Raw genomic sequence first — 13,165 nt, 5'->3', positions numbered from 1 at the left:
GTATGTGCTGATTTAGGCCAGTTCAACAAGTCAAAGGAATTTTCATTTCTTTTACCTGCTGTTTGACTGTAATACTTTGGGTGGTTTGTTATAGAAATCAATGAGACTTAGAGAAGCTGAGTTTTGCGTGGATTGTGCCTTTGGTCACTGGCTAGATGTTACATTTGATTTTAAATTTAGTTCTCTAGTTTCTGCTCTGGATTTAACAGTGCAACACTCACAGCGGGGGAAGGGCTGAAATATTAGCATAGCCCTTGAGCAAGCTGAAGCAAGAAGCCCCTGCGGTGCAGGTAGAGCTCTTGCCTCAACCTTGGCTGCGAAGATGATGACAAGAGGCGAGACTATACCTGTTTTCATAATCATCTCAGCCCAGGTTTCACTTGAGCAGTCTCTGAGGTGCTGCCAGCCCTGCCAGGTCCTCTTGGCTCAGCTTGCTTTTGGATTATTTTTATTTTATTTATTATTGGATTTGTTTCCCCCCTTCCCCCGCTCTTGGCAAGCCGTCTCATGGTAGGTTACACAATAAAACCCCCACATAAAACACAACTATAATACCCCATTAAAATTATGTACCCTGGTGGCAAAAAACCTATCCCCCCACAGCCTCAATAGGTTGCCTCTCAGTGTACCATAGGGTAATTACGCATGCCAGCAGTTCACCAGTGGCGATAGTGTGGCCCAGTGGCATTCACTTCTAGCGAGCCCATCTGATCTTCCATGCCCTGGCCTCAACCATAGATGGCGGAAGAGCTCCATGTTGCAAGCCCTGCAGAACACCGGAAGCTCCAGCAGGGCCTGCAGCTCTTCCAGGAGCTCATTCCACCAGGTTGGGGCCAGGACCATAAAAGCCTTAGCCCTGGTCAAGGCTAGGCAAACTTCCTGAGGGCCAGGGACCGCCAGCAACTTAGTACCTGCAGTGTGTAAAGCCCTGCAGGGGGCATAGTGCAACAGGCAATCCCTCAGATATGTGGGTCCCAGAACGCAAAGGGCCTTAAAGGTAAAAAACAAAACCTTGAGCCAGATCCAGTCTACAACTGGCAACCAATGCAGCTGCCTCAGCACTGGCGGGATGTGGGCCCTCCAAGGTGTTCCCATGAGGACCGTAGCAGCTGCATTTGGCACCAGCTGCAATTTCTAGATCACAGACGAGGGTAGGCCTATGTAGAGCGAGTTACAGAAGTCAATTCTGGAGGTGATCGTCACATGGATCACCATGGCTAGGTGCTCTGAAGTCGGGTACGGCGCTAGTAGCCTAAAATTTTCCCCTTGGGGCAGCAGCCCACCAGGAATCTTCCCTGTAAGTTAAAGGGCCATTCCATCCCTGACTCGCATGTGCACACAAATTATAAGGGGGAAAACCTTATATGTTTCCATGCAAATATGTATATGACTTTGAACTTAGCCTGAGAATCTAGTCCCAGACACAACAATTAACATTCTTATTGTCCTCATTTGCTGCATGGTTTCAAAGAAAATAAGAATATTATGGATCTTACCATCCTACCTCCTTTCCAGCTTCTAGTGAAATCTCAGTAACCATCCAGTAACATTCTAGTATCATTTTAATTCAAACAACCAAACAGTGAACCATGTACTCAGAATACAATCTGCCCATAAGGCAATGCTACATGAATGCATATATTTAATATATCCTTAGTGCAACAGATAAAAGGGTTGCTGGTCTTTTATTAATTAAATTTTTAAATAATGGCATGGAAGAAGGTTGGAACAGAGGCCTGGATCATTAGAATAGAGGAACCATTGTATACTTTCGTAACTACCCTAAAGAGGATGAAGAAAGCTAATCTTGTTCAGTCATTCTGGCTTTTGCTCACAAGGCCTCAGAGCTGCAAAGCAATGGGTGGTATAGAAATCTAAATAAATAAATAAATAAATAAATAAATAAATTTTACCTGGAACTATAATGAATAGATTTTTCTGAGTCTGTGTGTATATCAGAAAGACATTTAAAAAACCCAAATTCTGAGATTATTCCTAGTTTAAATTCTAAGATTATTGGCATTAAATACCACACATTTCTGTACTGTGATCCAATACAGTAACAGATTATATACTATTAACAGACATGTAAAATGTGTTTAAAATCTAATCATTTATCGTTCCCATTTTCCTGTTAATATTAACAACAAGAACTTTAAGTATTGTCACCTCTCTCTTGAATGCAGGAAACCTTTACTCAAGTTCCTTACATAACTCATGCCTACACTTGTATTTTATGTCAGCCATGATTGGATCTCATGCTGTAACTTTAACCTTAAAATCTGTTGGGGGATGGAGACTATATTGCTGGGGAAAATGAGGGTTAACCCACCTTCTGAGAGCCAGTGTGGTGGTGTGTTTAAGAAGAACAGTGGACTCTAATTCTGTTCCTCCACATGAAGCCTGCTGGGTGACCCTGGGCCAGTCACATTTCTCTACTAACTCAGCCCCACCTATCTCAAAAAGTATCTGCTGTGGGGAGTGGAAGGGGAAAGTGATTGTCAGCCACTTTGAGACTAGTCAGACAGGACTGAATGGCTGACAACAGCAACAACAACAAAGAGTAGAGAAAAACTCTTCCTCCCCATGTCATTTCTCCAGTAAAAACTCAGGTTTCCTCAAGCTAGAATTAGCTCCAATAGGGAATAAATTGAGTCTGCTTATAATACTTATTTCTCCCCTTCTGGAGCAGTCGAAAAGAGAAGGCAATTTCTATCAGTAAAACATCTTGGGAAAATACTCCCTCTCCCCCAAAGCTAAAGCTTCAATCCAAGTTGCCCCCAGCCTTTTGTTTGAAGTGTAAAAAGTGCATTTAGAGATCTGATCACAGATCTCCCACCTAACATGCAGTTTAGCTTCCACTTGATGTTCTTGAAAAGGTCATTGTCTCAGCCTAATCAATCTCATAGGATTGTTGTGATGCTAAAACAAGCTATGAATTCTTCCGTGAAAGGCAGGTAATAAATAACTAAACAATAAATTTCCATTCTAGAGCAGAAGCACAATCCAGATACAGCACTGATATGCAGAGAATTCTCAGGAGCCCAAAGGAGTTCTTGTTTCCCTTCCTGTGTGTATGTTTTTTGCACATGAATATATATAGACAGCACTATGGACTTTAGGGAGGAGTGGAAATTCTGAGTACCCATTACCTCGAATGTACCCAGAACATGAGTTATTTCTATTAAAGTAAGAAGGAAAGCTGAATGAATAAAGAGGCGTATACAAAGCTCCATTCTGCCCCTCCCCAACAATCTCTTCCATATGCACACGAATGCAAAGAAATGTGCCTATGATAGACCCATAATATATATATACTGAGCCTTCATTGTGCCTATGATAGAACCAATTATGGCACAGAATGTTTAAAATCCATGTACTGGGTTCAACCCACAAACACCCAGTGGTTTCCTTTGATTTCTGGTGCTAACGGCTAAACGGGATCAAAATACAAAAGTAAATGGGGTGTTTTCAGCATGGCACACAATAACCTGAATGATCAGGATCAGTAGTCACATACCTCCTCTCGCATGGGCTTATCTGTTAGTGACATTTAGCATCCTTTATGCTACTATTTAGCTGTCACTAATTTGCATTTCTTCATCATTCCATATCAGTGTCTATTATTTGTACCATACCGTAATATTTAGTCATACACTATTGCCATTATACTACAGAACTCAGATTGATGAGAACCAGCAAAATATTTAATGGAATTCTGATGTAGTCCAACCTAAGGAATCACATACCCTCCAGCATGGTGTGGTGGTTAAGAGTGGCAGTTTCTAATGGGGTTTGATTCCTCACTCCTCCACATGCAGCCATCTTGGTAACCTTGGGCCCATCACAGTTGTCAGAGCTCTCAGCCTCACCTATCTTGCAGGGCGTCTGTTGTGGGGGGGAGGAAAGGCTGGTGATTGTAAGGTGCTTTGAGACTCCTTTGGGTATAAAAGCAGGTCTCATTCATAAAGATGCCATAAGGGTTTCCATGGTTCAGTGCATACTTTTTTGCTACAGCAACTTACATACATATGAGCTAATTTCTGTTTGTGACATACACAACATATGTAAAGAGTATACATGAAAGAAAAGATCTAAAAACTGGGGAGGGTAACATAGAAATGTTTATATGTAAATACATTTTTTTTAACTTGAGAAAGAGAGAGAGAGACTTAATCAACCTTATCAACATCAAGTGTGACTTGCTAGTGAGCTTAGTAGGTCCCAACCACAGAAGATAATTTACTTTGGTTGGGACCTTTTCACTCATAGCCTTCTTTCTCTTTCCCTTTGTGGAACATAATCCTTGGGTTATGATCCTCAGATTGGGCCATTCTTTTTTCTGACGTTTTCTAATTTTGCCTCTCATTTCTAATTACTTTCTTTTAAAAAATCAGATAATACCTTGATTGGTTACAGATATATAATCAGAATCAATATGTATACTTTTCAGGAATACAACAGATGCTAGATTGGGAGGTGGTGGAAGAACTCTGCAGATGGACTCTCCCTCCCCCCAGGACCTGGAAAGGCTGCAGCCTGGAGGTCCCCAGGAAGGAAATTCACTGGCAGATCTCACGCGGCAGGGATTTGCTACCTCCAAGCCTTGGAGGGACGTGGAAGGGGAGGGTGGTCAGGGGTGGGGGACGGAAGGCCATTGGCCAGCCCCTGGTAAGACTGGCAAGCCAGTTGGAGGAGGAAACATTCAGGGGCAGGACAGCTGCCCTGAGTAGGTGTTAAGTGCTGAATGGCACTTAAGCCATGAGACCAGCTCCACCTTCAAGCCCTTACCAGAAATATTGTGGAACAGATATAGCTTTCATTGAGCTTTATGCATATTTATTTCTGTTCATTGAACTTTCCTCTTCAGTTAACCTAGTTCTGCCTTCATGCTTCCCAACTCTGAAAATACTCCACCTGATATTAATAGCTATACTGCATCTGGAGATATCATTTCTGCATGTTATTTCTATTAATGCCAACCAATAAGAAAATAATTTAAACTATTTATTTCCTTTGTCATAGAATTGACATCTTCACTGTAGCTAGTATGGTATTTTAAATACATAACAGGTAAATAATAAAATATAATTTTGAATCTTAGCAGAGTCTTCTTTTCAAACTTGAACCCTAAAAAAATTCAGAGATTATTTCCAGTGTACATTCTACAAGTATGCACGCAACTTTATCCAATATAATAGTACAGTGTTTCTTAAAGTTGATTTTTGAAAGGGTTGGGTTCACATTGGCCTATTATTCATGGCCGCTGAAACAGCGGCATGGAGAACGCAGAGGAGGAAGAAGCGAAGCAAACCGCTTACACACGGGACGGAACACAAAACCCAGAGTATCCGATTATGCACGCGGCTACTCCGGGGCCGCTTCTGGTTGCGCCCTGGTCCCGGGAAGCTCCACTTTCTTCCGCATCTTGCTAATGCGGCTTTTTCGGTGACATACATTAACTCTGCGCCCGGTTCCCACCTGCAGCATGCATAATTGGTGATTTTAGCCGCCACCATTCCACCTCGAATGCGGACCTTCCATTCTGTGCATAATGGGCCAAAGACTAACCAGAGTTTACTCCAGCACACACCTTTGAGATAAACCCACTTCTTCAATCACTTTAAGTGAGTCTTCATTATATGTAGGAAGTTTATAGCAAAATCCTAAGGAGAGTTACACTCTTTATCAGTCCATTGAGGTCAGTGGACTTAAAACAGTGTAACTCTGCTTTGAATTGCACTATTAAAATTAGAGGCAGGGGCCATGAAATATAGGACAGTATAGAGTGGAATATAAATATGTAAAATTTTCATCCAGTCAGGATTCTCGGTCATGCTAAACTAGTTAATAATACCTGTAATTGGTAGGGACTCTTAGGTTTCAGTATAATAGTAAGAGTTATAGAGCTAAATCTTCATTCTCAATTTTGGGGGAAACAGATCCCTATTCAGCAATTTCATACTTGAGCTTCCCTTTTTAATTGCTGTTTGAAGGATATTAAGTCAGGTCAGAAACAGTATCCTGGTATCTACTGGATATGCCCTCTCAGTGGTTTCTATCATGGTTTTTCATGTTCACTTTTAGGAACTGACTTGTTTCTATTATGTAGAGCGCAGAAGGGCATTAGTGACACTTGACCGCATACATCCCATATGACATCATCCCCAGTCTCTTGACCTGTGACTTTCCTACATAAAATGATGGCATCTTTAGCATTGGCTCTAGTCCATGAACATTTACGTTGGAATAAAATTGTGTTCACATTTAAATTGCCATAAGAGACCAGTTTATTTTAGTTGCAACAAACTAACATGGAATTAGGACTTTCAAGAATCCTTTCACATCTATAACACACATTGTGTTTCTCCTGCACAGATCTTCAATTTGTAGCATTGGAGAGAAAATTCTGTACACATCCTCATGTGAATATGGCCCACATTTAGGAAAGATTCCTAATAGGGGTCCATGAATTAAAATACACGCTACAGTTTTCACACTTTTTATATATTTTGTGAATTTATACAGGGGAGGAGGGAGATTGCACCTGCTTTCCGTGCTCATTGTAATGTGTGAAAAATTATTGTGTTGTTTGAAGACTTACACCACATCTTTAGACAGCTGATTCCATTCTGAGTGTGATAACTTTTTTCCTGATAGCTAGCCTGTACTGTTCTATATGTAGTTTAAGCCTGTCACTGCAGGTCCTATCCTCTGCTGTCAACAGGTACCATTCCCTGCACTCCTGTAAGTGACAGCTTTCATATACTTAAAGCAAGCAATAATGTCCCTCCTCAACCTCCTCCAGGCTAAATGTTCCCAAGTCCCTCAGCCTTTCCTCATAGGACTTGATCCCCAGGCCCCAGATCAGTATAATTTCTGTTATCTGTAAATCGCTCCTGTGGAGCGGTAAAAATAAAGCAGTAAGGGCATTGTGGGCGGAGAAAGGGGTGGGGCAAGTCCGTGACAAAAAACAGTGTCACTCTGGGGCCAAGCAGCTGAACTACTCTGTGAAATTTTGTTTCCCAATATCTAACCGATATTGTTTTCCATTACAGCAGGTCCTATCCTCTGCTGCCAACAGGAACCTTTCCCTGCCCTCCTCTAAGTGACAACCTTTCAAATACTTAAAGAGAGCAATCATGTCCCCTTCCAACCTCCTCTTCTCAGCCTTTCCCCAGACCCCAGATCATTCTCGTCGCTCTCCTCTGAACCCTCTCAATTTTGTCCACATCCTTTTTGAAGTGAGGCCTCCAGAACTGTACACAGTACTCCTGGTGTGGTCTGGCCAATGCAGTAAACAGCGGGGCTATGACATCTTGTGATTAAGATGTGATGTCTTTATTGATTCAGTCCAAGACTACATTCACCTTCTGTAACATCACATCACACTGTCTACTCATTACAGGCCACAGGTACCCCAAGATCTGGTTCACACACAATGCCACCCAGAAGTGTATATCCCATCCAGTATGTATGCTTTTCATTTTTGTGACCCAGATGTAGAACTCTGCATTTATCCTTATTCAATTTCATCTTGTCCTCATTTGCCCATTTTCCCAACATGTTTAGATTAAATTGAATTCTATCTTCTGGGGTGTTCGCTACTCCTCCCAATTTGGTATCATCTACAAATTGAATGAGGAGTCCCTCCACCCCCTCTGGACCCAGTACCAAGCCCTATGGCATCTCACTTCTCTGTGTAGTCTGATGGCTTTCCTGGAATTACAGCCTTTTGTCCACGTTGATGGCTCTTGCCTGTCCAAATACCTATTAGCTTCAATCAGCTTGATGTTGTGGTCAAGAGTGGCGGCTTCTAATCTGGCAAGCTGGGTTTGATTCTCTGCTCCTCCACATGCAGCCAGCTGGGTGACTTTGGGCTCATCACAGCCCTAATAGTGCTGCTCCCACAGAGCACTAACATCAGGGCTCTCTCCACGCTACCTACCTCAGAGGGTGGGCTTTTGTGGGGAGAGGAAGGGAAGGTGATTGTAAGACTCCTGATAGAGAAAAGTGGAATATAAAAACCAACTCTTCTTCTATCATCGGACCAATTTGGCATTCATTCCTTCTGGATTGAGATGGCGATACAGGCTGCACTGCACAGTCTGGGGTGCTGCATAAATCATGTAACCGGGGTGCTGGTGCTCATCAGCCTGTAAAGGTTATGTGCTACTAATTTTCTTTCATGCTAACCAATTTTCTCTTTCTTTGTTTTGTTTGTGCAGAGCCTCAAAATGCCAGCCTCAGATATCCCTGACTGATCCAGAAATATTCAGGACCCAGATTCTAGTATTCCAAGAGTCCCAAATACCATTCCAGGAAATTCTGATAAGATGGCATTTTTGGGGGGTGGGGGTTGGTTATATAGTCAGACCAGAAATATCTGAATGTACCTCCCTTGTTAATAGAACTGAGAAGAAAATTACTTATCAAGGAGGTGCGGTCTTTAGTGGACAATTTTGATCCACTGAAATCAACAGAAGAGTTGTCAGTAAATTAAGAGGACCAAGATTACAAGAAGCAACAGTGAGAACTGAATATGGATTCACTGATGGGTTCAAAATTGAGAAAGGAGTTCGGTAAGGCTGTATACTGTCGCCTTGCCTATTTAACTTGTTTGCGGAACACATCATGAGAAAGGTGGGATTAGAGGAGTCACAAACTGGGATCAAGATTGCAAGGAGAAATATCAACAACCTCAGATATGCAGATGATACCACTCTAATGGCAGAAAGCGAGGAGGAACTAAAGAGGCTGTTGCTGCGGGTGAAGGAGGAGAGTGCAGAAGTTGGCTTGAAACTCAACATCAAGAAAATGAAGATCATGGATGGAGTCACTGAAGCAGTAGTTGCAAACTTAAATGGACTCCGGGGAATAGTAGAGGACAGCCTGGAGGATCATTGTCCATGGGGTCGCGATGGGTCGGACACGACTTCGCACCTTACAACAACAAAGATTACATTCTTACAGCTCAGTTCTTAATCCTAAACAGAGTTACAGTTTTGTAAATCTGTTGCAGCCAGTCGGCTTAGAAGGATGCAGCTCTGTTTAGGATTGTACTGAAATACTTAGGATGCATATATACCAACAACAACTCTAGCACAGACAGATGCACTTAGAAACTAGTTATTGTATTTGGCCATCTGTAAAAATAGGACTGAAATGTAGTTTGACAGTCTTTTGTATATGTTTAATAGGAATGTAAGTTAAATTAAACCTCCAAGTCTTATTTCATCATTGTACCATGTATGAGCCTGCATGGTTGTTGTGGTTGGGAGTCTACTCCCTCCATTGCAGGAGACAATTGCTTCCATTTTTGACCTGAGACGCCGCAATTTCTTTCAATGGGAGAAGGTATTGGCTTATTTCATATAAAACGCCCAACACAAGTCTTATTTTGCAAATAACTTGGATGCCAAATTGATTTGCTGGTTTTATGGTTTCTGTGCTAATCATTTGAGTTTATTGTGCTATGTTCTCTACTTTTTTATTATGAGCTGACTTGAATGTAGAAAATGTGGGATTGGAAATGCTTTAAATAAATATATCACCCAACTAAGAATATTATCTTCTTTGAAACATAATCATTTGTCAGGTTTTTGGCTGCAAAATACTGTCTCCTGTTATTTCCTATGATTCCTGATCTGTAATAATCACCATTTCTCCCTGTCTTGTTAAGTGCTTCTACTTACTAACCACATCCTTGATCCTTCTACTATGTCTCAGATTCTTATTTACTACTGTTTCAGGTCTGCCCTGCAAATGCCATAAAAACATAGCCACAGCTACCAAACTAAAGCCCTATGGAAGACAAGTGGTTTAGAATTATAATAATAATAATAATGGTCCAATAAGAAGCCTTAGCTGTTAGCTTCTATATTAATTATTTACTTGTTTTATTTATTTTATTTCTTATATATACCGCCCTCAGGGCAGTTTACATAGAACATAAGAAACAAGAAGATAAGTACACTGTGATCTAATACTAGGTAGGACTAGTTCAGACATGTATATACCTTTAAGTTTTCTTCAGCCATGAAATTAATGCCCTTAATTGTGCTCCAGTATACATCATATCATAAGACAGAGAGGTGAGAGCTTATTGCTAACCTTAAAGTACAGATCTTTAGTTTCAGTTCCTCAGTGACACTGATTCTGAGGAAGCTGCTTGTTGATCCCTTCACTTGGTCCCAAGACCTGTGGTAAACATTTTCATTGAGTTTTGTTCAATGCACCTGGCATGTCTATCATGCATAGAATAGGTTTTGTTATAAGGCATTTGCAAAACCTCAGGGAACATAGGAACTTGTAGGACTTGCCAATTGAACCAGGAATGCTGAGGTGTTGTGCAGTCATCATTTGCAAAAACATTTTTGTGCTCTGGGACCCAAATACTTGATGCATGTGTTTCATCTGTCCCTATTTGCCTTGTAAATGTCACTGGTAAATTACTGTCCCCCCCCCAACTGTTATGATATGCCTGGTTAAGATTTGTCATTATTTAAGAATTTAGGCCTTTCCTGCAGTCCGTAGCAGTAAAATTTCTCGGCTTGTGATATGCATTTTGGCCCAGAACACATGTTCATGTGCATAAACCCTAAGGCATGTAATGCACAGGCTGAATTTTTCACACTGCAGTGTTTGAAGTGTATTTTGAGCTGTTGATAATAAATTGTAAGCCAATTCTTTCCCCTGACATACCTTTAACCAGAAAGAATAACTCCTTGTTTTTTAAAGACAGTGTTTATCCCAGGAGAGAAAATGAATATAGCATCTTGTGGACAAAGTGGAACTTTCACCAATATGTAATGTAGTGGGGTAGAAATAGTTCTTGAAATGTCTCTGTTTTCATCCATAAAATGCTGGAGGATATGCTGATGTTTTCTAAATGATGGCCCTTATCATCTTATAACTGCCTGGCCTCAGCGTTCAGATAAGTCTGTACCACATCATGGGCGGTCTGATACACTGAGGTGAATGTTAGCTACAGATTAGCCTTATATTGCTTTGGTCCATACAGGATCTTTTATTTGATCCTGCCACAGAATATTCAGCCACATTCCAAGAATTTGTTTCTCTGCTCTTCATGGTGTTACCAGATCTGTTCAGATACATTAATAAAATAGGGTACGTTTCATCCTCCCATTTTATTGCCATATGGTTCTGGTTTCATGCAGAAATGTATGGTGTATGTTTTTATACTTCCTTCCCAAAATACGATCTTCTAGGAGCAAGATTACTTTCATGTTCCATTTAAATATGTCTCTCTAAATTGTATGAAGTGCGAAAAACCTTTGAGCATCTTTGTAAAAGACCTGATGAGTAGGCAGTGGAAAACCTCTGCTTAGAGAGCATGAAAAGAGAGAACATATTTCTCTTCCTTCTGACATTGGAAGAGGACACCTGATATAACCAAACTACAGAAAATGAAGATGAATTCAAGACAGATATTAATCTTTTTCAGTAGGATAGGTTCACATGGAAAATAAAAACAGGTCAGGAAAATAAAAACAACACAAAATGTATTCATGCTTTGACCAAGATAAGAAGGTATGAACAGGAAGGAGAAAGGGGTAGTATTTTATTTATTTACTATGCTTTTATACTGTTTTCCCTCTGAGTTCTCAGAGCTGCTTATGTTTCATTCTCAGGCAGTCTCTATAGGTAGGTTTTGGGGCCACACCTGGTTAGCTTCAGCAGTCAAACCATATAATGTAGTTTCAGATCATTACCCAATTGAGAACCCCAATTGGGTGCATTCAAATGTAACAAACCTATGATTTGTTTATAACATGACCAATCTTGAAATCATTGGGATTGTATACTTCTTCCCCATCTTCTCGTTGCTTGCTACACTGAGCCTGAAGACTGTCTAGTTTAGAAAATCTTTGATCTAACCACATTTTGTTACAACATCCACATTCAAACACTTTAACAAATTAGGGTTTGCCCACAAATTGGAATTTGAAACCAGAATTAAACGATGGTTTAGAATTCATGGTTTGTGGGTAAGATATAAACCCCAATTTGTTAAAGCTCTTTAAACTAGAATCTTATAAGAAAGTGGGATTAGATCAAAGATATCCTAAACCAGCAAGGAGAAGTAGTGCATGAGCTCAGTATTTTGTAGTTTGTTTGAAACATCTGAAAGCAGCCAATTAGGCACTTCCAGAAGAAGTCACAGTTTACACTTAGCCAGGTAGGTAGAGAGTGGTAGAATTTATTAATCCCTTGGCCCCGTTCTATTCAAATGAGAACAAGCAGAGCTGTTGAAAGAGTGGCACTTTGTATATGGTAGATATGATTGACATGGCCAAAATTCTATCCCTCTTAGGTTTTGTTGATGAAAGTTCTCATGAGTGCAGAGTATGCAGCAGTGTTCTTGGCCCTCTAGTTCATTTGCGCTAGGCACCATGGAGAGGGATGTTTTTTTGTTTCAGGTAGGCCCATATTGCAGTCTGAGAATAAACTATACATACATAATGTATAAAGTGTTGCAGTTTGACTTGGAAATCCACATCACATTTTTGTAACAGCTTGCAAACTTTATGATGGTTGCCCGATCAGCATGGATTCAGTCTGATGCAGTACTGACACTTACTCATACGCCCAGCATGACTACTCAAATGTACCAGGGATTCAGCTGGTTTTCTGGACATGAGTGGAATTATGTGATCAGAAGGTAGAATTGATCCAGGATCAACTGAAAAGTGTTTAAATGAATAAAGGCTGAAAGTTTCTGGAAGACAACAGAGAGAAAAAATCAATAAAAGTGAAGGATAGGTCAGGTTGTGACCATTGTGTGGGTCAGCAAGCAGGAGGAGATATCAAAAACATCATTCATTAGCAGACAAGGTTAAGAAAACAAGAGGGCCTTCCAGGTGGGCTGTAGAATAAAGAGAAAGTAATGGCCAAGAGAGGATGACTGCAGGACCAGAGAAAATATAGGCCCTCACAAATTCTTTAACATGTCATTTCTGATACTTTTGGGTCCTTTTTCCTTTGAAAATGTTTATGTCCATGTTTTTAAAAATAAAAATGTATACTTGGGTCCTTATGATGGAAACAGAATTAACGTCAGTGCTATGTGAGATTAATGCTGCCTATGGAAGAAAGAGGTTTACAATTAAATCATGAGTTTGCTGCTGTGCAGTTCTAAGAC

Source organism: Paroedura picta, chromosome 7 (assembly GCF_049243985.1).
Source record: "Paroedura picta isolate Pp20150507F chromosome 7, Ppicta_v3.0, whole genome shotgun sequence".
In the NCBI taxonomy this organism is placed as follows: domain Eukaryota; kingdom Metazoa; phylum Chordata; class Lepidosauria; order Squamata; family Gekkonidae; genus Paroedura; species Paroedura picta.
Note: the sequence above shows the minus strand (reverse complement) of the source record.